The sequence below is a fragment of the Mustela nivalis genome, assembly GCF_964662115.1.
Source record: "Mustela nivalis genome assembly, chromosome: 3".
Taxonomy (NCBI): domain Eukaryota; kingdom Metazoa; phylum Chordata; class Mammalia; order Carnivora; family Mustelidae; genus Mustela; species Mustela nivalis.
In genome coordinates this window covers 145,896,699-145,921,363 of record NC_139022.1, presented here as the reverse complement: position 1 = coordinate 145,921,363, position 24,665 = coordinate 145,896,699, and the positions used below count along the sequence as shown (strand labels likewise).

General features: G+C 36.4%; 1 protein-coding gene across 2 annotated transcripts in view; it reads left to right on the top strand.

The window, feature by feature from the left end:
• The window catches only part of LOC309860793 (uncharacterized protein), a 190,549-nt gene that overhangs the window by 149,439 nt on the left and 16,445 nt on the right, over positions 1-24,665 (top strand). The window lies entirely within an intron of this gene.

The following is a 24,665-nucleotide window of genomic DNA, read 5'->3' as shown; positions in this document are numbered from 1 at the left end:
TTTAATTATGAGAAGATTCTTTAAAAGGCACAGAGTTAATTATATCAAATCCTTTTTGTAATTGATAAACTATTTCTTGCATAGGTCACAGTATAACTTGTATATTACCTTTTTACCCTCATTTTTTGGTAAAAGAGTCTGTCCCTTCCTTAAGATTCGCTAAATTTTAGAATCCAGACTAGATTTACAGAACTTTCAGAATTAGAAAAGGACTTTTAGATTATGGCCCTGCATTTCTCAAGAGGACAATCTATACAGCACATTATTCCTGAGAAATGTTCCTTTATAGACATTTCATGGTTAAAAGAGTTTGGGAATCACTGAATATAATATACTTGGAGACCTTCAGTATTCATTTGTATAGTAAAGATTGTAAGAAGGTGTCTTATGAAGTTGGATTTAATTTCTTTTTCTTCAGTGTTTCTCAAACCTACTGGATCACTGAAAACTTTTCTCACAGTTCCAGCACTAATATCTTGTAGGGCACAATTTGAGAGAAAACAATTCAGCCCCATAATAATGTGATTAAGGAATCTAAGATGATCCCAAGGAAGGTTAAGCAGCTGTTTCAAGGTAATGCCGGTAGTATATACCAGGATCTAGAGTAATTTGTAAATTTCTAAATTACCAATGATTAACAGTGAGTGTTCTTATTAGCATGGGGGCATTATGATTCTTCATTTTGAAAAAAGCACTTTAGAGCGCTGGGTGGCTCAGTGGGTTAAGCCGCTGCCTTCGGCTCAGGTCATGATCTCAGGGTCCTGGGATCGAGTCCCGCATCGGGCTCTCTGCTCAGCAGGGAGCCTGCTTCCTCCTCTCTCTCTGCCTGCCTCTCTGCCTACTTGTGTTCTGTCAAATAAATAAAAATTTAAAAAATCTTAAAAAAAAAAAAAGAAAAGAGCACTTTATAATTTTCTTTTAAATCTCCTGATACCTGATGAGATAAGGTGATACATCACACATTCCTCCTTTCACTTTTTCCATATCATAAATGATATAACAACATAGCTAAGAGACAGAGAATTTACTTCTAAGCCCTGTCATTGGACCAAAATGAAAATGTTCCCTTCTTCTTAACCACCTATCACACTCACTCCAAATAGAAACACACAAATATTCTCATAATTCCCATCTCTCCCTTTTATTCATCCCCACATGCAGGGCTCAATCTCATAATCCTGAGATCAGGACCTGAGCCAAAAGCAAGAGTGGAGTACTCAACCGACTGCACCACCCAGGACCCCTTCATGGACTTTTATTTTGAGCAAATGGAGAGGGAAGCTCCCTTTCCTGCAAGACATGGACCTGAAATCCTAGTGAGCTAGAACAGCTATAGTCATTTTTTAACTATGAGGGAAGAATTCGAGAATCCGAGAATATGAGAAAGGAGCCAAGATAGCATAAAGTAGATCCAAGAAATGGAGAGAGAGAAACAAGGTCTTGCTGATATTGGTCTGATCAAGTGGTACTTGAAATACGTTACTTTCAAATTTTTAATGACAGGAACCAGTAAATCTTTTTTCCCTCTAGGATGTGTGGGTGGGTTTTGTCCTATTTACAACAGAAAGTCCTGACTGAAACATATCACTTGTTCTACCACTACATATCTTTGCGGTCTTCAGCTTCTTAGGTTGCATCATTTTCAAAATAAAGGTCATAAACTATTGCCTGAATGATTCCTAATTTCCTTCCAGTTGTAATTTTCCATGGCCCTGCCGTAGCCAGTAGCAGAATTAATGGCTTTTCACTTTCAAGTCTGGGCTCAGAATGTACTCCTTAAAAATCCTTTTATTTGTTGTGAGAGATATGAAGGGCTTTTGATTTATAAAGTTTACACAATTCTGTTCATTGACCCTCAGGTTAGAGAACTGGGATTAATAATTTTTAACTTCTATATCATAAATCAATGCAGTCATTTATAAATGTGATTATAAGATTGCTTAGCCAGGGCCTCAGTCCTGTAGGAAACTTGAGAAAATTAGAAGCAAAAAAATTAGTTATTTTTAAATGTCTGATATGTATTCTGATTGGGTGATACCATTTGGTCCATTTCAAGGAAACATATCCATGTTTTAGCATTCACCCTGAAAGCAGAAACAAAAACAAAACAGAGCAATAACAAAATAATAATTTCTGGGCAAAGAAGATGATTTCTTCCTTCCTTCCTTCTCCTCTTCCTATTGCGTATAGGGTGGTAGGCACCCAGCAAAGTATAAAAGAAACAACAGTGCAAAACAATGAGAGATATTTTTATGAAAACTTACAGTCTCATGAGGGAAAAAGATACAATCAAATAAGTGAATGAACCATAATTACAAATAATCAGTCTTTCTTTGAGGGCAATAATGCAGGGGGTACTATGCATGTGTGAGCCCGGGAGCTGACATGGTAGGGAAGGATTTCCCTCAAAGAGTGCTCTTTGAGCTAGGATCCACAGCAAAACTGGAACAGAATAATGAAGGAGATCCTGGTGTTCATGCACTAGGCAGAGGGTAGAGCATGCCTGGGTCTGAGATATGAAGGAGCATAGCATGTTTAAGAAATTAAAATAGAATAGTCCGACGTGGTTGAAGTACAGACAAGGAAAGAAAGAGCAAAGCCGAGGCTGCAGTCCAAAGCAGGAGGTCTCACAGGACTGTGTAGGCTAGGTCAGAGGGTTAGGTCTTTTCGTGAAGGATGATGAAAAGACATTAACTTTGAAAACTGGAAGGACACCGTCAAACTGGCATTACACTTGATCACTTTGTAGCGTAAAAAATGACTTAAGGGGGCTGCCCTGGGAGTGGCTGCTTTGAGATCAATGAGAACATTCTAGCAGTTCAGGCTAGAGATGGGCGGGGTTGTACTTGGGGACTGTGGGGTGGATGGGGAGAAAATATGTCAGGCTCTACTGAGGAGGTAAACGGAGAGGACTTTTTAAGGTTTTATATCTCATTTACCTTTGAACCCTAAGAATCTAGCACAATGCCCAATATTAAACAATGAACAAAATAATTATTGAGTATAAATATAATGGTGACTCTGTACTGTTTAAGGATACCCGACTCAAGAGATAATTATTTAAATAAATATTGACATACTCAACACAGTTATTCTCCCTCCTTTAGGAAATGTTAGTACAGTCCTAATAAACCATAGAATTGAATTATTATCATGTGTAAACAGCCAGTGTGGCTTCCATAGACCCAGATCCCTACATTTTTCTTTTAGCTGTGTAGACAGTTACTGGCTGTGGTTTTCAGCTTAAGTAGTCAAGAGTCCCTTGCGTAGATGATGACTCTTCTGGAAACTATTCTAAATTCATTTACTTTAAACATAAGGAAACATTTCTAGGAAATAACAGTCTTTTTGGCAGGAATTTTTATCACCAGAAACTCAGACATTTTACAGAATGTAACAAATAAGTAGTATAAATGTGGCATATTTAAAGGGAATTTTAATTTTAATTAAAGTCTACCCCCCCCCATTTTTAAACAAATCTTGTTAAAAATATTTCCTCCCCTTAAGATGGTTATAATTTTAGGGCAATGTCCTCTCACAGAAGACATAAGTATCTGTGATCCAATGTAAATGTAACACCTTAAGTGCAAACATAAAGCAAAATTCAATGAATACCAATATTTTAGAGCTGAATCTGGTCTGAAATATTTTAATGAATAGATTTATAACCTTTATTTCTTTGGGAAATTTTCTCTCTTTTCCAACATATAGGTTTATCTCTAATACGGAATAGCATTTAACATAAAGTTATATTAAGGTGTTAACAATAAAGGCTAGATATCAAACCATACATGCATCTGTGCATGAAGACAAAAGAATTTCAGGTCACCATTAGTTTACAAACCCTTACCTTTCACCACAGCTAATAGTGCTTCCTTTTTTCCACAAGATATTATATGAAAACTTAGTCATAAAATATACAGATTTTCATTGATTCCCAAATTCATAATGAATTGCCTTCATTGGAATAGAAAGCTTCCCCAAGATTATCTAATTGCACACTGGCAATCTAGGAAAAGCCCCTGATCCACCCTTAAGACCTATTATTTCTGCTGTTACAGGCTGCTTGTGGTGGGAAGACACTTCACCTCTTCCCATGGCACACCCCAAGGATCTTTGTTTGACACTGAACACTGTGATTTTTCACTTGCCCGGGCTAAGGGGTACCCAGAGAGCTGGTACAGCTTTAATTCTGAGTGTTGTCTGTGTGGGTGTTTCTGCAAGAGATTAGCATTTGAATCAGTAGACTGGATAAAACAGATCCACTCTCCCTCAAGTAGGCAGAATCATCCAATACCTTAGGCCTGAAAGGAAGGAAACCAGGAGAATGGTGAATTCTCTCTCCTTTCTTGAGCTGTGGACCTCCACCTTCTCATGCCCTAATCATCAAAGCTCCTTGTTTCTCGGGCCTTCAGACTCTGGACTTACACCAGCAGGTCTCCCGGTTCTCAGGCCTTCAACCTCAGACGGGGAGTTGTATATACCATTGATTCCCCTGGTGCTCAGGTCTTTGGACTCAGATGAAATTGTACTGTTGGCTTTCTTGATTCTCTAGCTTGCAGAAGGCAAATGGTGGGACTTCTCAGCTTCCATCTTCCATGATCATGTGAGCCAGTTCTTGTAATAAATCTCCTCTATTCATCTATTATCTCTCTCTCTATCTCTCCACCTCTCTATCTATTGGTTCTGTTTCTTTGGAGAATCTGACTAAGATATATACCTTGGGCTCATCCATGAGAATCTGAAGGCAATGTCATAAAGGCAGCCCTTTTGGATGTCATTAAATGCTAAGTAAGATCCAATACCAGTTACTGCCACGTACCCTCTTATATTCCCTTATCCTCTCTGATGTCTCATGGTCTCCAGCTCTGTCAGCTAGCAAAGTAGTTTGCATCTTCTTTTCCCAACATTTTCTCCCCCAGTGTGTGTATAAAATTTATCAATCCAAAATGTATGGCTTTCTTTCTTTCTTTTTTTTAAAGATTTTTGTTTATTTAGTTGAGAGAGTGCACGCAGAGGGAGAGGGAGAAGCAGAACCCCACTGAGCAGAGAGCCCAGTGCAGGGCTCAATCCCAGGACCCCAAGATCATGACCTAAGCCAAAAGTAGTCACTTAGCCGACTGAACCACCCAGGCACCCAGCATTCTTTTGATATAGTTTATTTCTAAAATCTAAGAAATATTCTAATTTAATCTCCTTTTTTTATATTAAAAAAATTAATGTGGAAACTTAGTCACAAAGAATGAAGATGGCTCAGTTAAGGTCATGAAGTGAATTAAGAGCAGGCCTAGGATGGCAGCACACATCTCTCTATTCCGTAAAAATTTACATAGATAAGCAAAGAGCATCTTAACATCGTAGGGCCAAGAAAAAAGTTAAACAGTTTGATACATGTAACATAAAACCATTTACATAAATTAAAAGTTTAGGCATTAAAGTGGCAGTCCACATTAAATAAGTGAGAATATTTGCCTTTGGGATGGAGGCAAGGGAATGGGAGTAAACATGAGGAAAAAGTACAATAAATAACTAGAAACATGATAGTTATGGTTCAAATACGATAATGAGCCATGAACTGAGTATAATTTTCTATTTGTCTTTTCCTTAGATAACCTTTTACTGCCAAGAATCGAGCGATCTTTCTGTCACTCGTGGCCTACACAATCCTACCAAATGCAACTTATACCTGAAACTTTTATACAAGTTTATAAAATTAATTGGTTATCTGAACCAAACGAAGTGTGTAGTACTCAACTTGGCAGTAGGGGAAAAGGAAAGTAGGGTGCCAGTGAATAGAGAGAAGGGGAAAATACGAGCATCATTTATAACAGAAAACCATTTTATTTCTGCCGGTTGGTATAGTCGTGATGCGTGAGCATTAAATCTAACCGTGGGTTAGAAAGGGATCTTACATTAAATGACATGAAGTGTCACAAATACATTCTAGGTGTTTTTACTAAAGGAAAAATATTTAAAATTTTAATCAAGGGCAAAAATATACACTATATTCAAAGATATGCTTCTCAAGAGCCTTTTGTAAACTAATTTTTAAAGATACAGTTCAGTGCAAAACAAAGTTCTTTGCTTCCATGTGAAAAATAAAGAAATAAATATGACAAATAAATATGACAAATATAAATAACTGAAGAAAAGAAATAAAGATAAAAGTTTTGACTAGCATTGACTTTTTTCGTACAGCTCAGTAATACCGTTTCTACTTTGGCCTGGATCAAATCAACAGAAAAGACTATTGATGCACCTGGGGTTATATAGAAAATGTAACCGAAACCGCAGAATCTCAAAATGAGTTCTAAAACATCACCTTAGAGGCGCCTGGGTGTCAGTGAAGTGTCCAACTCTTGGTTTTGGCTCAGGTCATGATCTCAGGTCCTGGATCGAGCCCCTCACTGGACTCCACAGAGAGTTTGCTTCAAAGATTCTCTCCCTCTGTCTCTCCTACTATTGCCATGTACACGTGTGCACATGCACTCTTTCTCTTGCTTTAAAATGAATAAATAAATCTTTAAAAGATCACCTTAAAGTCTATGACATAATAGGAAATTAGTCCTCTATTACAAAGATAAGAAATTTTTAGCTCCTCTCAGGTATTTTGTTACTCGGCAATCCCTTCTGTGAGCTTTAAAAATAATTTATAAACCATTTGGTTGAAATTATAGATGCCATACCAGAAGACTCAGTGGTTTGAGCTTTAAAAATGAGTCTCTCTTTCCTGCCTTTTAAACACATTTCCACCTGTGATACATTTTTCCTACTCAACACTTTTCCCTGGAAAATGCTGCTTCTGAATTTTATTGCTTTGAAATGTACTAGATAAGCTGCTAGTCTTAACCTGCTTGCAGATAGAGCAAACATTCCAATTTTCTAAGGCATCTACTCAAATATGTGTGTTTTATTACTTTTAGTGAAGTTCTGGCACCAGCAATGTTGTCCTTTGGATAAAAAAAAAAAAAATCTGATACCTAAAGTTTCATTTATCGGTGGTTGAAATGCAGGAAATAAAGTTTGCAGTGGCGACAAAAACAAGAATCCTGGAGGATCTGTTGTGCCATTAAGATCAGCCCAATACTATCAGTTATATTTAATTACATGCCTTTATGTTATTACACATGCATGTTGGTTCTTTCACAGATAGTCGTTCCGGAGTATTTTAGGTTTGCCTTCAGGCCTAATAATGTGCTGTATTTTGTTTGAAGTTAAGATTGCACCAAATCCTCTTGCAGACCCGCGTATCTCCTAATCTACCCTTTGTTAAATATTGTTAATACGATCATATATTATGTGATACTGTAATAGGAAGCAGGAAAGAGGCAAAAGGATATTTCTGCTAAGAATGTAGAGACTTTGGCATGTTTTTATATTCACAAATGTTATTTATTTGTTTAGAGATTATTATCTTTTAAAGGTTTGTAGGGCAAATCTTTGGATTTCCATTAGATTTTCTATGTAAATCCACTAGATTGAATCTGGCAAATTATATACCAGAACATTCTCCTTGGTCTCTTTTCTACATTTAGTGACCTAGGGCAAAGCACTTAACATCCGTAAACCTTGGTTACCCCATTTGAAACTGAGACAAATCCCCCTAATAAGGCAGATTACTCTTAAAAAACATTCATGGAGTTTATACCCATGAACAATATAGTAATTTTTTAAATTTGGGGGTCCAAAACTTCCTCTCAAGATGATATTGCTCAAAAAATCTTCATCTTGAATGAAAAGAATTGTGACCCTGAGATAATAATGAATATATTATATACATATTAGAAACAGAAATGACTTCAAAATTATTTGATTTAATAAGGACCTTTATTATTAAGCTATGAGGGATTACCTCACCTTTATATGGAATTATTCTACAGTAATTTATGGAAGCATGTTTTCAATTGTATCTGACACAATAATCAAAACTGCTCACTAAAATATGAAGTAAATAAATGTCACCTTGAGCTTTGTATAGCTCTGATGCAAGGCCCATAAACTATTTAGAATTCATTAATACTGCAATTCTATTTGTTTCATACTGGATTTCCATGCCTCCATAAAAAGTAATTTCTATAGAGTTATTAAAAATCATATAGATTTGTGTTATTTCTTCATTTATGGTAGAGAAAAAGATATGTTTGGCAGCATGTTCTAATTTATATAATTTATTACAAATTAAACTCAGATTTCTTTTATTACCTGGGTAAATTCCAAATAGCTTTCTTTTTATTTTTGTTCAGTCACCAAAATGATTACCTTGGGGAACAGAGTGAGCTGTTCTAGAATAATTCTAGAAGCACCTCTTTGCATTAAACAAATCCAATAAAAAGTCCAGGAAAACCTGGTTGAGATGCCATAGATATCTGAGTAAATTTGATTATAAGAATTGTAAATGATTTCCGTGGAGGAGGGGAGCAAAAGTGAATCATGAGCTGTTCACCAGCCTTTGTTGTTGTTGTTGTGTATATTATACTATTCCTTTCCCTAGACATTTTGTTTTGGGGTTTTTTTTTTGTGTGTTTTTAAAATTTTATGTATTTGTTTTTTTCAAATTCCAGTATACTTAACATATGGTGTTATATTGTTTCAAGTGTATAATATAGTAATTCAAACATTCTATACATTACTCAGTGTTTATCACAAATAGTATGCCCTTAGCCCCCTTTATCTCTTTCATCTATACCCTCACTCACCTTCTCTCTGGTTACCACCAGTTTGTTCTCTAGAGTTAAGAGTCTGTTTTCTCATTTGTTTCTTTTGTCCTCGCTTGTTTGTTTTGTTTCTAAAATTCCACATACCAGTGAAATCATATGGTATTTATCTTTTTCTGAATGACTTCTTTCATTTAGCATTACACCCTCTAGATCCAACATGTTGTTGCAAATGGCAAGATTTTATTCTTTATTCTTTATTGTTATGTCTGAGTAATATTCCATTGTGTGTGTGTCTGTGTGTGTGTGTGTGTACACACGACTTTTTTTTATCCATTCATCTATCGATGGACACCTGAGATGCTTCCATATTTCGGCTATCACAAGTAACGCTGCAGTAAACATAGGGGTGAGTGCATATATCTTTTCAAATTAGTGTTTTCATATTCTTTGGGTAAATAGTAGTGGAACTACTATATCACATGGTAATTCTATTTTTTTTTAATTTTTTAAACATATATTTTTATCCCCAGGGGTACAGGTCTGTGAATCACCAGGTTTACACACTTCACAGCACTCACCAAAGCACATACCCTCCCCAATGTCCATAATCCCACCCCCTTCTCCCAAACCCCCTCCCCCCAGCAACCCTCAGTTTGTTTTGTGAGATTAAGAGTCACTTATGGTTTGTCTCCCTCCCAATCCCATCTTGTTTCATTGATTCTTCTCCTACCCACTTAAGCCCCCATGTTGCATCACCATTTCCTCATATCAGGGATATCATATGATAGTTGTTTTTCTCTGCTTGACTTATTTCGCTAAGCATGATACGCTCTAGTTCCATCCATGTTGTCGCAAATGGCAAGATTTCATTTCTTTTGATGGCTGCATAGTATTCCATTGTGTATATATACCACATCTTCTTGATCCATTCATCTGTTGATGGACATCTAGGTTCTTTCCATAGTTTGGCTACTGTAGACATTGCTGCTATAAACATTCGGGTGCATGTGCCCCTTTGGATCACTACATTTGTATCTTTAGGGTAAATACCCAATAGTGCAATTGCTGGGTCATAGGGCAGTTCTATTTTCAACATTTTGAGGAACCTCCATGCTGTTTTCCAGAGTGGCTGCACCAGCTTGCATTCCCACCAACAGTGTAGGAGGGTTCCCCTTTCTCCCCATCCTCGCCAGCATCTGTCATTTCCTGACTTGTTGATTTTAGCCATTCTGACTGGTGTGAGGTGATATCTCATTGTGGTTTTGATTTGTATTTCCCTGATGCCGAGTGATATGGAGCACTTTTTCATGTGTCTGTTGGCCATCTGGATGTCTTCTTTGCAGAAATGTCTGTTCATGTCCTCTGCCCATTTCTTGATTGGATTATTTGTTCTTTGGGTGTTGAGTTTGCTAAGTTCTTTATAGATTCTGGACACTAGTCCTTTATCTGATATGTTGTTTGCAAATATCTTCTCCCATTCTGTCAGTTGTCTTTTGAATTTGTTAACTGTTTCCTTTGCTGTGCAAAAGCTTTTGATCTTGATGAAATCCCAATAGTTCATTTTTTCCCTTGCTTCCCTTGCCTTTTGCGTTGTTCCTAGGAAGATGTTGCTGCGGCAGAGGTCGAAGAGGTTGCTGCCCGTGTTCTCCTCAAGGATTTTGATGGATTCCTTTCGCACATTGAGGTCCTTCATCCATTTTGAGTCTATTTTTGTGTGTGGTGTAAGGAAATGGTCCAATTTCATTTTTCTGCATGTGGCTGTCCAATTTTCCCAGCACCATTTATTGAAGAGGCTGTCTTTTTTCCATTGGACATTCTTTCCTGCTTTGTCGAAGATTAGTTGACCATAGATTTGAGGGTCTATTTCTGGGCTCTCTATTCTGTTCCATTGATCTATGTGTCTGTTTTTGTGCCAGTACCATGCTGTCTTGATGATGACAGCTTTGTAATAGAGCTTGAAATCCGGAATTGTGATGCCACCAACATTGGCTTTCTTTTTCAATATCCCTTTGGCTATTCGAGGTCTTTTCTGGTTCCATATAAATTTTAGCATTATTTGTTCCATTTCTTTGAAAAAGATGGATGGTACTTTGATAGGAATTGCATTAAATGTGTAGATTGCTTTAGGTAGCATAGACATTTTCACAATATTTATTCTTCCAATCCAGGAGCATGGAACATTTTTCCATTTCTTTGTGTCTTCCTCAATTTCTTTCATGAGTACTTTATAGTTTTCTGAGTATAGATTCTGTGTCTCTTTGGTTAGGTTTATTCCTAGGTATCTTATGGTTTTGGATGCAATTGTAAATGGGATTGACTCCTTAATATCTCTTTCTTCTGTCTTGCTGTTGGTGTAGAGAAATGCAACTGATTTCTGTGCATTGATTTTATATCCTGACACTTTACTGAATTCCTGTATAAGTTCTAGCAGTTTTGGAGTGGAGTCTTTTGGGTTTTCCACATAGAGTATCATATCATCTGCAAAGAGTGATAATTTGACTTCTTCTTTGCCGATTTGGATGCCTTTAATTTCCTTTTGTTGTCTGATTGCTGAGGCTAGGACCTCTAGTACAATGTTGAATAGCAGTGGTGATAATGGACATCCCTGCCGTGTTCCTGACCTTAGCGGAAAAGCTTTCAGTTTTTCTCCATTGAGAATGCTATTTGCGGTGGGTTTTTCATAGATGGCTTTGATGATATTGAGGTATGTGCCCTCTATCCATACACTTTGAAGAGTTTTGATCAGGAAGGGATGCTGTACTTTGTCAAATGCTTTTTCAGCATCTATTGAGAGTATCATATGGTTCTTGTTCTTTCTTTTATTGATGTGTTGTATCACATTGACTGATTTGCGGATGTTGAACCAACCTTGCAGCCCTGGAATAAATCCCACTTGGTCGTGGTGAATAATCTTTTTAATGTACTGTTGAATCCTATTGGCTAGTATTTTGTTGAGTATTTTCGCATCTGTGTTTATCAAGGATATCGGTCTATAGCTCTCTTTTTTGGTGGGATCCTTGTCTGGTTTGGGGATCAAGGTGCTGCTGCTGGCCTCATAAAATGAGTTTGGAAGTTTTCCTTCCGTTTCTATTTTTTGGAACAATTTCAGGAGAATAGGAATTAGTTCTTCTTTAAATGTTTGGTAGAATTCCCCCGGGAAGCCATCTGGCCCTGAGCTTTTGTTTGTTTGGAGATTTTTAATGACTGTTTCAATCTCCTTACTGGTTATGGGTCTGTTCAGGCTTTCTATTTCTTCCTGGTTCAGTTGTGGTAGTTTATATGTTTCTAGGAATGCATCCATTGCTTCCAGATTGTCAAATTTATTGCCGTAGAGTTGCTCATAGTATGTTCTTATAATAGTTTGTATTTCTTTGGTGTTAGTTGTGATCTCTCCTCTTTCATTCATGATTTTATTTATTTGGGTCCTTTCTCTTTTCTTTTTGATAAGTTGGGCCAGGGGTTTATCAATTTTATTAATTCTTTCAAAGAACCAGCTCCTAGTTTCGTTGATTTGTTCTATTGTTTTTTTGGTTTCTATTTCATTGATTTCTGCTCTGATCTTTATGATTTCTCTTCTCCTGCTGGGCTTACAGTTTCTTTCTTGTTCTTTCTCCAGCTCCTTTAGGTGTAGGGTTAGGTTGTGTACCTGAGACCTTTCTTGTTTCTTGAGAAAGGCTTGTACCGCTATATATTTTCCTCTCAGGACTGCCTTTTTTGTGTCCCACAGATTTTGAACCGTTGTATTTTCATTATCATTTGTTTCCATGATTTTTTTCAATTCTTCTTTAATTTCCCGGTTGACCCATTCATTCTTTAGAAGGATACTATTTAGTCTCCATGTATTTGGGTTCTTTCCAAACTTCCTTTTGTGGTTGAGTTCTAGCTTTAGAGCATTGTGGTCTGAAAATATGCAGGGAATGATCCCAATCTTTTGATACCGGTTGAGTCCTGATTTGGGACCGAGGATGTGATCTATTCTGGAGAATGTTCCATGTGCACTAGAGAAGAATGTGTATTCTGTTGCTTTGGGATGAAATATTCTGAATATATCCGTGATGTCCATCTGGTCCAGTGTGTCGTTTAAGGCCTTTATTTCCTTGCTGATCTTTTGCTTGGATGACCTGTCCATTTCAGTGAGGGGAGTGTTAAAGTCCCCTACTATTATTGTATTATTGTTGATGTGTTTCTTTGATTTTGTTATTAATTGGTTTATATAGTTGGCTGCTCCCACATTGGGGGCATAGATATTTAAAATTGTTAAATCTTCTTGTTGAACAGACCCTTTGAGTATGATATACTGTCCTTCCTCATCTCTTATTATAGTCTTTGGCTTAAAATCTAATTGATCTGATATAAGGATTGCCACTCCTGCTTTCTTCTGATGTCCATTAGCATGGTAAATTCTTTTCCACCCCCTCACTTTAAATCTGGAGGTGTCTTCGGGCTTAAAATGAGTTTCTTGGAGGCAACATATAGATGGGTTTTGTTTTTTTATCCATTCTGATACCCTGCGTCTTTTGACAGGGGCATTTAGCCCATTCACATTCAGGGTAACTATTGAGAGATATGAATTTAGTGCCATTGTATTGCCTGTAAGGTGACTGTTACTTTATATGGTCTCTGTTCCTTTCTGATCTACCACTTGTAGGCTCTCTCTTTGCTTAGAGGACCCCTTTCAATATTTCCTGTAGAGCTGGTTTGGTATTTGCAAATTCTTTCAGTTTTTGTTTGTCCTGGAAGCTTTTAATCTCTCCTTCTATTTTCAATGATAGCTTAGCTGGATATAGTATTCTTGGCTGCATGTTTTTCTCGTTTAGTGCTCTGAAAATATCATGCCAGCTCTTTCTGGCCTGCCAGGTCTCTGTGAATAAGTCAGCTGCCAATCTAATATTTTTACCATTGTATGTTACAGACTTCTTTTCCCGGGCTGCTTTCAGGATTTTCTCTTTGTCACTGAGACTTGTAAATTTTATTATTAGGTGACGGGGTGTGGGCCTATTCTTATTGATTATAGGGTCGTTCTCTGAACATCCTGAATTTTGATGCTCATTCCCTTTACCATATTGGGGAAATTCTCCCCAATAATTCTCTCCAGTATACCTTCTGCTCCCCTCTCTCTTTCTTCTTCTTCTGGAATCCCAATTATTCTAATGTTGTTTTGTCTTATGGTGTCACTTATCTCTCGAATTCTCCCCTCGTGGTCCAGTAGCTGTTTGTCTCTCTTTTGCTCAGCTTCTTTATTCTCTGTCATTTGGTCTTCTATATCACTAATTCTTTCTTCTGCCTCATTTATCCTAGCAGTTAGAGCCTCCATTTTTGATTGCACCTCATTAATAGCTTTTTTGATTTCAACTTGGTTAGATTTTAGTTCTTTTATTTCTCCAGAAAGGGCTTTTATATCTCTCAAGAGGGTTTCTCTGATATCTTCCATGCCTTTTTCGAGCCCAGCTAGAACCTTGAGAATTGTCATTCTGAACTCTAGATCTGACATATTACCGATGTCTGTATTGATTAGGTCTCTAGCCTTCGGTACTGCCTCTTGTTCTTTTTTTTGTGTTGAATTTTTACGTCTTGTCATTTTGTCCAGATAAGAGTAAATGAAGGGGCAAGTAAAATACTAAAAGGGTGGCAACAACCCCAGGAAAATATGCTTTAACCAAATTAGAAGAGATCCAAAATCGTGAGTGGGGAGAAAGGGGATAAAAAGAGGTTCAAACAGGAAGAAAGAAAAAAAAAAAAAGAAAAGAAAAGAATTTTTTAAAAAAGAAAACACCTAAGAAAAATGTAAAAAAGAAAAAATATATATATTAGATAAACTAGTAAAAAATCGTTAAAAAAGAAAAAGGTAACAGTTAAAAAAAAAAATTTTACCTGAAGGCGAGAAGAAAAAAAAAAATGAAAAAGAAAAAATTAAATTAACTGCAAGACTAAAAAAAATCACAGGAAAAAAGCCATGAGTTCCGTGCTTGGCTTTCTCCTCCTCTGGAATTCTGCTGCTCTCCTTGGTATTGAAACCGCACTCCTTGGTAGGTGAACTTGGTCTCGGCTGGATTTCTTGTTGATCTTCTGGGGGAGGGGCCTGTTGTAGTGATTCTCAAGTGTCTTTGCCCCAGGCGGAATTACACCGCCCTTACCCAGGGCCGGGGTGAGTATCCGCTTGGGTTTGCTTTCAGGAGCTTTCGTTCCCTGAGCGCTTTCCGTAGAGTTCCGGAGGACGGGAATACAAATGGCGGCCTCCTGGTCTCGGGCCGGAGGAGCCGAGAGCCCAGGCCCCACTCCTCAGTGCGCCCTCAGAGAACAGCGCCCAGTTACTCCCGTCTGCCTGACCTCTGGCCGCGCTCCGAGCTCACCGAGCCTGCAACCGGTTCAAGGTAACACGGAGCTGTGAGCTTACTGTCGGCTCTGTCTCTGCAGCCGGGACACTCAGACACCCCCGATCCTTCTGTGACCCTGCGGGACCTGAGGCCACGCTGACCCCGCGTTGGCTTCGCCCCGGTTTAGCCTCTGGAGCGATGTCCCTCAGCGGAACAGACTTTTAAAAGTCCTGATTTTGTGCGCGGTTGCTCCGCCGCTTGCCGGGAGCCGGTCCCTCCCCCCGGGGTCTCTCTTCCCGTTGCTTTGGATTCACTTCTCCGCTGGTCCTACCTTTCAGAAAGTGGTTGATTTTCTGTTTCCAGAATTGCTGTTTTTCTTCTCTTCCATCTGCCGATGGATTTTCAGGTGTTTGCAATCTTTAGATAAGCTATCTAGCTGATCTCCGGCTAGCTGAAGCAGTCTCAGCTTGCTACTTCTCCGCCATCTTGACTCCTCCCCCGGTAATTCTATTTTTAATTTTTTGAGGAAACTCTGTACTGTTTTCCGCATTGGCTACACAAGTTTGCATTCTCACCAACAGTGCACAAGTGTTCCTTTTATTTCACAGCCTCACCAGCACCTGTTGTTTCTTTCATTTTTAATTTTAGCTATTCTGATATTCTGACAGGTGTGAGGTATACCACATGATAATTTTGATTTGCATTTCCCTGATGATGAGTGATTTGAGCATCTTTCCATGTGTCTGTTGGTCATCTGTATGTCTTCTTTGGAGGAATATCTGTTCCTGTCTTCTGCCCACTTTTTAGTTGGATTAATTTTTTTGGTGTTGAGTGGTATAAGTTCTTCATATATTTTGGATACTAACCCCTTATTGGATCTATCAATTGCAAAAATCTTCTCCCATTCAGTAGGTCATCTTTTAGTTTTGCTGATTGCTTCTTTCATTGTACAGAAGCTTTTTATTTTGATATAGTCCCAATAATTTATTTTTGCTTTTGTTTTGTTTTCCTTAGAAGATATACCTAGAAAAATGTTGCTACAGCTGATGTCAAAGACATTACCCCTGTGCTGTCTTCTAGGTTTTTGTGGTTTCAACTCTCACATTTAGGTCTTTAAAACTACTTTGAACTCATTTTTGTGCATGGTTTAAGAAAGTGGTCCAGTTTCATTCTTTTGCACATAGCTGTCTCCTTTTCACAACACCATTTATTGAAGAGACTGTCTTTTTCCCATTGAGTATTCTTGCCCCCTTTCTTATGAATGCATTGACCACATAATCGTGGGTTTACTTCTGGGCTCCCTATTCTGTTTCATTGATCTATAAGTCTATTTTTGTGCTAGTACCACACTGTTTTGATTACTTCAGGTTTGTAGTATATCTTGAAATCTGGGCTTCTGATACTTTCATTTTTGTTCTTGTTTTTCAAGATTGCTTTTGCTATTCAGAATGTTTCCATACAAATGCTAGGATTATTTGTTGTAGTTCTGTGAAAATTGACTTGATATTTTGATAGATACTGCATTAAATCTGTAGATTTCTTTCAATAGTATGGACATTTTAACAATATTTGTTCTCCCAGCCCATGAGCATGGAATACTTTTCCATTTATTTGTGTTTTCATCGTTTCTTTTCCCAATGTTTTATAGTTTTCAGAATACAGATCTTTCACCTCTGTGGTTAAGTTTATTCCTGGGTATTTTATTATTTTGGTACAGTTGTAAATGGGATTGTTTTATTAATTTCTCTTTCTGCTGTTTCATTATTAGTGTATAGAAATGTAACAGATTTCTGTATATTGATTTTATATCCTGCAACTTTACTGAATTCATTTATTAGTTCTAATAGTTTTCCTTCTTTTTTTTTTTTTAAGATTTTATTTGTTTATTTGACTGATGAAGATCACAAGCAGGCAGAGAGGCAGGCAGAGAGAGAGGGAGAAAGCAGGCTCCCTGTGGAGCAGAGAGCCCGATGCGGGGCTCGATTCCAGGACCCTGGGATCATGACGTGAGCCAAAGGCAGAGGCTTTAACCCACTGAGCCACCCAGGTGCCCCAGTTCTAATAGTTTTCTGGCAGAGTCTTTAGTTTTCTATATATATCATTATGTCATCTGCAAAAAAGTGAAAATTTTACTTCTTTCCTACCGATTGGATTTTTTTTTTATTTTATTTATTTATTTATTTATGTTTGTTTAGTCTACATATAGTACATCATTAGTTTTCGATGTAACGTTCTAATTGCAAGGACTTCCGTACTATGTTAAATAAAAGTGGTGAGAGAAGACCTCCTTGTCTTGTTCCTAATTTTAGGAGGAACGCTTTCAGTTATTCACTGTTGAGTATTAGGGTAACTAAAAATGGGAAATCGGTTATTTTATGTCTTTGCCCACCTTTATGCTAAACATGGTTACTTTCTCTTCCTCTACCACACTCAAGTTCAAAAAACAGGTAAGTATCTCCAATGGAGAGCTGGGGTGGCAAGACCTAGAGTTGAGGTAGATGTACTTTTTCTGCTGAAGGAATTCAAGAAGACTTACAACCAAAACCTAGCCTGCTTTTCAGAATTTGGAAGAAGCAATCTCCTCTTTGTCTCAAGGTCTTTGCCTCCATCGCTGGTCTCTTTGGAATACTCTTGTCCTACATTTTTCATTTTGCTAAGTAGTTTGTCTAACATATCAGTAAGGCAGAGATGCCAACATATAGTCTTTGAGACAGAGTCTGAAGCTGCTACTTTGTTTTTATATTGATGACACCTCCATGTGTGGGCCTGTTGTCTGTTACTAGAAGCATTTCTGTCCCTGGTATGTATGCATGTCTGTGGCTTGGCATTGCATAGGTAATAGTGCCCCTTAAAACTGTAGTTTTAAACAGTTTGACCAGACTTCATGCTAGAAAGAAATGGAGAAGTGCATTTTTTTTTCTCAAATAGTGATCAGCTAAATTTTGTCATCTGAAATTATTCAGAGTAAAACTAATGAATTAGATTAAAGGTTTTCAGTTTTACTTGTTTTTATTTCTTTTTAGATTGATGATAAGATAAAAATTAAACCATTTTGGGAAGTAAGATAGAAGAGAAAGGTCCAACCTATCAAGAGCTGTTGTAGACTGACACACACACAAACGCAGATTCATAACAAACTTTAAAACTTTAAAACTTTTAGAACTTTAAAACTTTTTAAAAAAGTTACATTCTTTTAACTATTGGTGACAGTAGTAAGAGTGATTTTAGTGGTATAGCAGGGGTGGAATTCAATTAGAGGTTGAGTTAAGGAATGAATAGGAAAAAAGTAAATGAAGGTGGATCTCAAGACTCTTTGATAAAACATTAACCATGAATAGAAGACAGATGTAAGGAGGTTCCCTGAGATGGACAGAAACAATATGAAGTGAGACAAACTCAGGAGAGGTGGACCAGAAATATAAAGATGAGGCAGCAGGTCCAACCTCTTTCTCTCAGATCATAGAAGAGAAGGCAAAATTGTATGGAAGTGGGTAAGTATGTATGGTGTAGTGAAATTATCTGAAAGGTGAAGCTGAGGACATTTGCTAATGGCTGAAGGTCACTTTTTTTTTTTTTTTTTAAGTGTAAAATGAAGAAGAACTGGATGGGGCAGGGTGCTAGGAGAGATGAGACCTTTCTACAGGTCCCTCAGATAAGCCCTTTCCATTCCCTACTCTCTAATTTCTCTTGTAATTTCTACATATTTGTTATGAATCTGCGTTTGTGTGTGTGTCAGTCTACAACAGCTCTTGATAGGTTGGACCTTTCTCTATCTTACTTCCCAAAATGGTTTAATTTTTATCTTATCATCAATCTAAAAAGAAATAAGAAACAAGTAAAACTGAAAACCTTACTTTGGTTAGGCCTCATTTATCTGATCTATAGTTAAAGATTGCCTAAAGCTATGAATGTAGTTTCCATATAACTGAAACATCACCCAAACTAGAAATCCAGAATGAGAAGATGAGAAACAAATAATTTTTGATGGAAAATTTTTTAAAGGGTTGCTAACATTGGCCTCACATGTCAGTAGTTTGGGGAATGTACTTTCCTATCTAAGCTCTTTCACTTTTTCCTCGGCTACGTCATAAAAGGCGCTGCCAAGTGCCATGTGTGTAGCCATGTTAGGACTCCTATGAAGCTGACACACAAAACTAACAAGATAGGAACACAATGTCTGATTTGTAAGTAAAAGTAAATTACTATCTATTTATAATAAATATCAACATATAGCTAGTAAATGTCTCTAATATGAAAACCCGCTTTATTCAATATATATCCCCCACATGTTCAAAATCATTGCTATTTACTTCAGAGTACCTTTTTATAGCATAAGACAGTAACAGTCTTCGATATCTGCTCAGGGGCCACCTGCCACTCTCGCTGTCATCTTTTCAAATATTCTTAATAATCAGTTAACATTCTTAATAATCATTTGAAAATCTTATTAGCACTTAGGATGTATGGGTGCTACTAACATATGTTCTAATAGCAGAAAACTGCTCTTGTTAGCAAACTCTCCTGGTAATTTGGCTATATGTAGTCCTCAGAACACTCCTATAGATGGCTAGTATTTTCTGTTTATCCCTACCAGCTTAGCTGGAAGCAGGCTAAATATATCCCTTTTAATTATCATACATCAGTAGTCTAACATTTTTAAAACCAGTTGGCAATTTTTATTATAGACAATTTTGCATTTATCTTCTGCTAAGACTTAGTCCCTGCTCCAGAGCTGTTCTGTTATACAGCATTACACGTTCTATACTTCATTGTGTCATTTCATTCAAATATACCATATAACCTCTTATACATAACACTTATTTACTTGTTTTCAAATGACGCAAAATTCACACTAAATTCAAGTTGATATAAAATGTGTTATACACTTCCTTACCTTTTTAAACAAAATAAACTCAACATAATTTAAATGATTCTTATTAGCATCCACTGTTCAACTATTAGGCAATATAATTTCTTCTATTACATTTTCTGTGCCATCTTTTTTTTTTTTTAAGATTTTATTTATTTATTTGACAGAGATCACAAGTAGGCAGAGAGGCAGGCGGAGAGAGAGAGGAAGGGAAGCAGGCTCCCTGCTGAGCAGAGAGCCTGATGCGGGGCTTGATCCCAGGACCCTGGGATCATGACCTGAGCTGAAGGCAGTGGCTTAACCCACTGAGCCACCCAGGTGCCCCTCTGTGTCATCTTTTAATTTAAGATTGTCATCTGTTATTTTTCCTGCTGGCATTATGTTTGCCTCATGGAATCTACTGAGGAATTATCTTTCAGGGAGTCCTTGGTGCCTCAGTTGGTTAAGCCTTAAGCAAGTCAGGCTCCTTGCTCTGTGGGGAGCCTGCTTCTCCTCTCCTCCCTTTCATACTCTCTCTATTGCTATCTCTGTCTCTGTCTGTCAAATAAATAAATAAAATCTTAAAAAAAAATAGAATTCTCTTTCAAGAATCCATAGGATGTTTCTATATTGACCTTATGTAACTTGCCATATTTAGTAATAACTTTTTATACATTTTTAAAAGATTTTATTTATTTATTTGACAGAGAGAGACACAGCGAGAGAGGGAGCCCAAGCAGGGGCAGTGGGAGAGGGAGAGGCAGGCTCCCTGCTCAGCAGGGAGCCCGATGCAGGGCTTGATCCCAGGACCCTGGGATCATGACCTGAGCCGAACATAGGCTTTTAATGACTGAGCCACCCAGGCACCCCTATACATGTTTTAATATGCCCAATATATCATAAACTTTTTGAGAAAAGAAATTCTGAATAAATAATCTCTACATTTCTCTAATACCCAAGTGTCTTGCCCACATAGGTGCTCAGTAAATATTTGTGGTATAATCAAGTTAAATAGTAGTGAATAAATGGTAAATGATAAATAAGAATCCAAAAGGCTATGAATGAGGGGCTAGCATTAAAGTGTATGTATATCTTTAGTGCAGGGAATTTATGGCATACATTTAGGATACTAAGAACATCTTTGGTATCACTGGGTTTCAGAAAGTTAAGGTTGTTGAAAGACCAAATTATTTTAAAGTGTTGTAGTTCTATTTTTTGGTCATTGAAAATAGATATGTTCTAGGTATTTGCAAATGATATATCCAAAGGGGTTAATATACAAAATATATAAAGAGCTTATACAACTAAACACCAAGAACTCCCCAAGTAATCCAATTAAAAAATGGGCAGAGCACATTAATAATCATTTTTCCAAAGAAGGTCTATAGAGACAAACAGACACATGAAAAGATGCTCAACATCAGTAATCATCAGAGAAGTGCAAATCAAAACCATAATAAGATGATAAACCCATCAGAATGGCTAGTATCAAAAAGACAAGAAATAACAACTGTTGGCAAGGATGTGGAGAAAAGGAACCCTTATGCACTGTTGGTAGGAATTGGTACAATTACTGTGGAAAACACTATGGAGTTTCCTCAAAAATTTAAAAATAAAAATATGATATGATTCAGTAATTCCACTGAATTTACCCAAAGAATACAAAAACACTGATTTAAAAAAATATGCACTTCTATGTTTATCATGGCATTATTTACAATAACTTAGACATGGAAGCAACTTAAGTGTTATCAGTGGGTGAATGAATAAAGAATATATGGTACACACACACACACACAGGAATATTATTCACCCATAAACAAAATTAGATCTTGTCATTTACAACAACAGAAATAGATGGTGAGGATATTATGCTCAGTGAAATAAGTAAGACAGAGAAAGACAAATATCATACAATTTCACTTACATGTGGAATCTCAAAAACAAAACAGATGAACAAACAAAAAACAGAGACTGAATCATAAGTACAGAGAACAGATTGGTGGTTGCCAGGGGGCGGTAGATGAGGAATGTGTGAAATAGCTGAAGGAACTGAGGCATAAACTTCCAGTTGGTAAATAAATAAATCAAGGAGGTATAAAGTGCAGCATAGGAAATACAGTCAATAATACCGTAATGATGTTACATAGTAACAGATGGTAGCTACACTTGTGGCGAGCATATATTATGTACAGAATTATCAAATCACTGTTTTATACCTGAAACTAATGTAATATTGTGTCGACTATACATCAAAAAAATGTGATCTTTATCTACACACATTTTTATAGAAACACTTTCATTTTGTGAATCAATTACCTGTTCATTATTTGGAAACAAAAATTAATTATATGTAAAATTGATCTGAGTACATAAGCAAATAAACAGAGCAAATTTAAAAAAAAATCTAGCATATTTGTATAAGTATGTGTACAATCTTTATATCTTTATATATCCTTAGTAATTTCTTATCACATTGCAGAAAATAGCCTATCATCATTCCATAATATAAAAACTTTTGTCCTTTTAGAAAACACCTTCTCTTCTCAAGCTTGAGAAAATGGTAAATATCATTCATATTTACTAATCTAAGTCTCAAGAATATGTCTTACATTTATGTATTATTTGTTACAAAAACTCACATTTAGATTTCACTTTAGATGTTATCTTTGACACACTTTCTTGAGATCATTTGCATTCCTATACAATGAGCCATATTTTATAAATGAATGTTTGGTGCTCTAATTTAAAATTTTTCAGCTGCCAATTCATAGGAATCTGCCAATTCATAGTGATTTGCATCATTCCCTGGTTATTTCTTTACTGGAAGAGAAGAAGGAAGATGGCTTCTAATTTTTTTCCTCCACATTTGTTTACTAACAAGTAAAGACTTAGTTATAAGTTCAAATGAGAAATAATTCAAGTATTATTAGAAGTTCCCTAAATCAAGAATGAATTGTTACTTTTAATATAAAGTTATATTCAGATAATTTAATGACTTGTTCATATATGCTGCCCATTTCTTAGGTAGGAATAAAAATCACTGGTAAAGAAAATACAATTATACAATATTGATTATTGTACATAACACTACTTTTTGAAACCCTGAATCTTCTTTAGCATATTTTTGTTCCTTTAAAAGGTAGAAATAATTGATAAACATAATTCAATTCAAGATAGTCACTAAGAATAATATTGAATTCTCTGTGCATCTCTTGATATGCTCCAAGTTAGCATAAACCTTATGATTTCTCTTTTTTATTGAGTGGGTACAGAGAAGTTGCTATAATTATGTAGAACCACACCCTTCATATAAGACATTCTATAGTTCTTATCTACATTCTATAGTTCTTATCTATAAAAAACATGTAGCACTATTTTGATTTAGACAAGGCAAGGCATTCTCAAGTTATCCAATAGTTTGGAATGACCATGATAAAAACCTGAACTAGATTCATGTACCTAAATTCTGCCTCTGCCTGTCCTTTGGTGTTACCAAAGGGGATTAGGAATGGGTGAACCCAGCCATGATTTGGGCTCATCAAACATCTTGAAATACTTTTCCAATGTTCTGGGTTAGGCAAAACCCAAAATGTGTTTTGCCAAGCACATTTTCTCTTAATTCTTAAACCCAGGAGTATTTTAAGGTAAATTTAATCCATATGCTTCTGATTCATTTACACTAAACTCATCAAAATGTTCTGTCTTAAGAACTGTTTGATGTGCAAGAAGCTTTTTGAATATTTTATAAGCCTTTTAACGTCCAATTCATTGAACTTTTACATTCAGCTTGGCCAAGAGCAAGGGAATCAAACCCCCAAGTGATCAAGTTTGGTTGCAAAATCTAAAACATCAAGGTTTGCAAAGGTTCTTAACTTGGCTATGCATATTTAATCCTTGGTAAGAATATATATTAACACTATTTTTGCAGAATGTAGGTTGTGTAACACAATGAGTAGTGAATAAAATGCAAAAAAAAAAAAAAGGGGGGGGCATGGAAATATAAAGAAGCCAAGTGACAAATAATTCAAAGCAGATTGAATGTCTGTTCTTTAGCAAGAACCATGCACTAGCTAACATAATGGAGGATGACACTGCATCTGTTTTCATTTTTCTTTCTTTTGGGAAAACTTTCTTCTTTTTGGATTGTGTTTGGACTTTTCTGCAAGTTCTCTCCCAATTCTATCTTTTGGACAGTAACAGAATTTATAGCTTGCATTATAGTGCTAACATTAAATAGAAGAACATTATATTTAATATCATTCAAAAGGTTTATGTTTTCTTATGAAGAAGTGAAAATGAATTACTAGCTTTATTTCTTAAGATGTCATTGTCCTATTATAACTTTTAAGTTTGCAAAGGAATAACAAACAGGTTGAGGTTCATTATGAAGTTTACAAATCAAATTCAGTAGCAAAGTCCCAATTCATACATTTAGACTGGATAGTGTTTATTAAAATTAATAAATAATATTCTATTTGGCTGTGTTATAGTTAAATTCATTTTATCTCTCTCATTGTTATTTCTATGTGATCTAGAAGACCAGACTATATTTAAGATAAATTTGTACATAACACTAGTTTGGGGCTTAGCTATATAAACAAGAAAATTATAGTAGGGCAGAGTATGAGAAAGTAGAAGAAAAAACTGTCATGGAAAAATCATTTATTATGTGCTAAAAAGCAAAATCTTGTTTTTACTTTCCAGTTACAAATATTTCTAGAAACCTAGACCCAGATATTGAATAAAGTTAAACAAAAACCAATAATAATTTTAGCATAAGCTTTGACAGTTGCATGTGTGAAAAGTTTTTCCTACTGTTGTTGGCTAAAGCATTTTTTTATG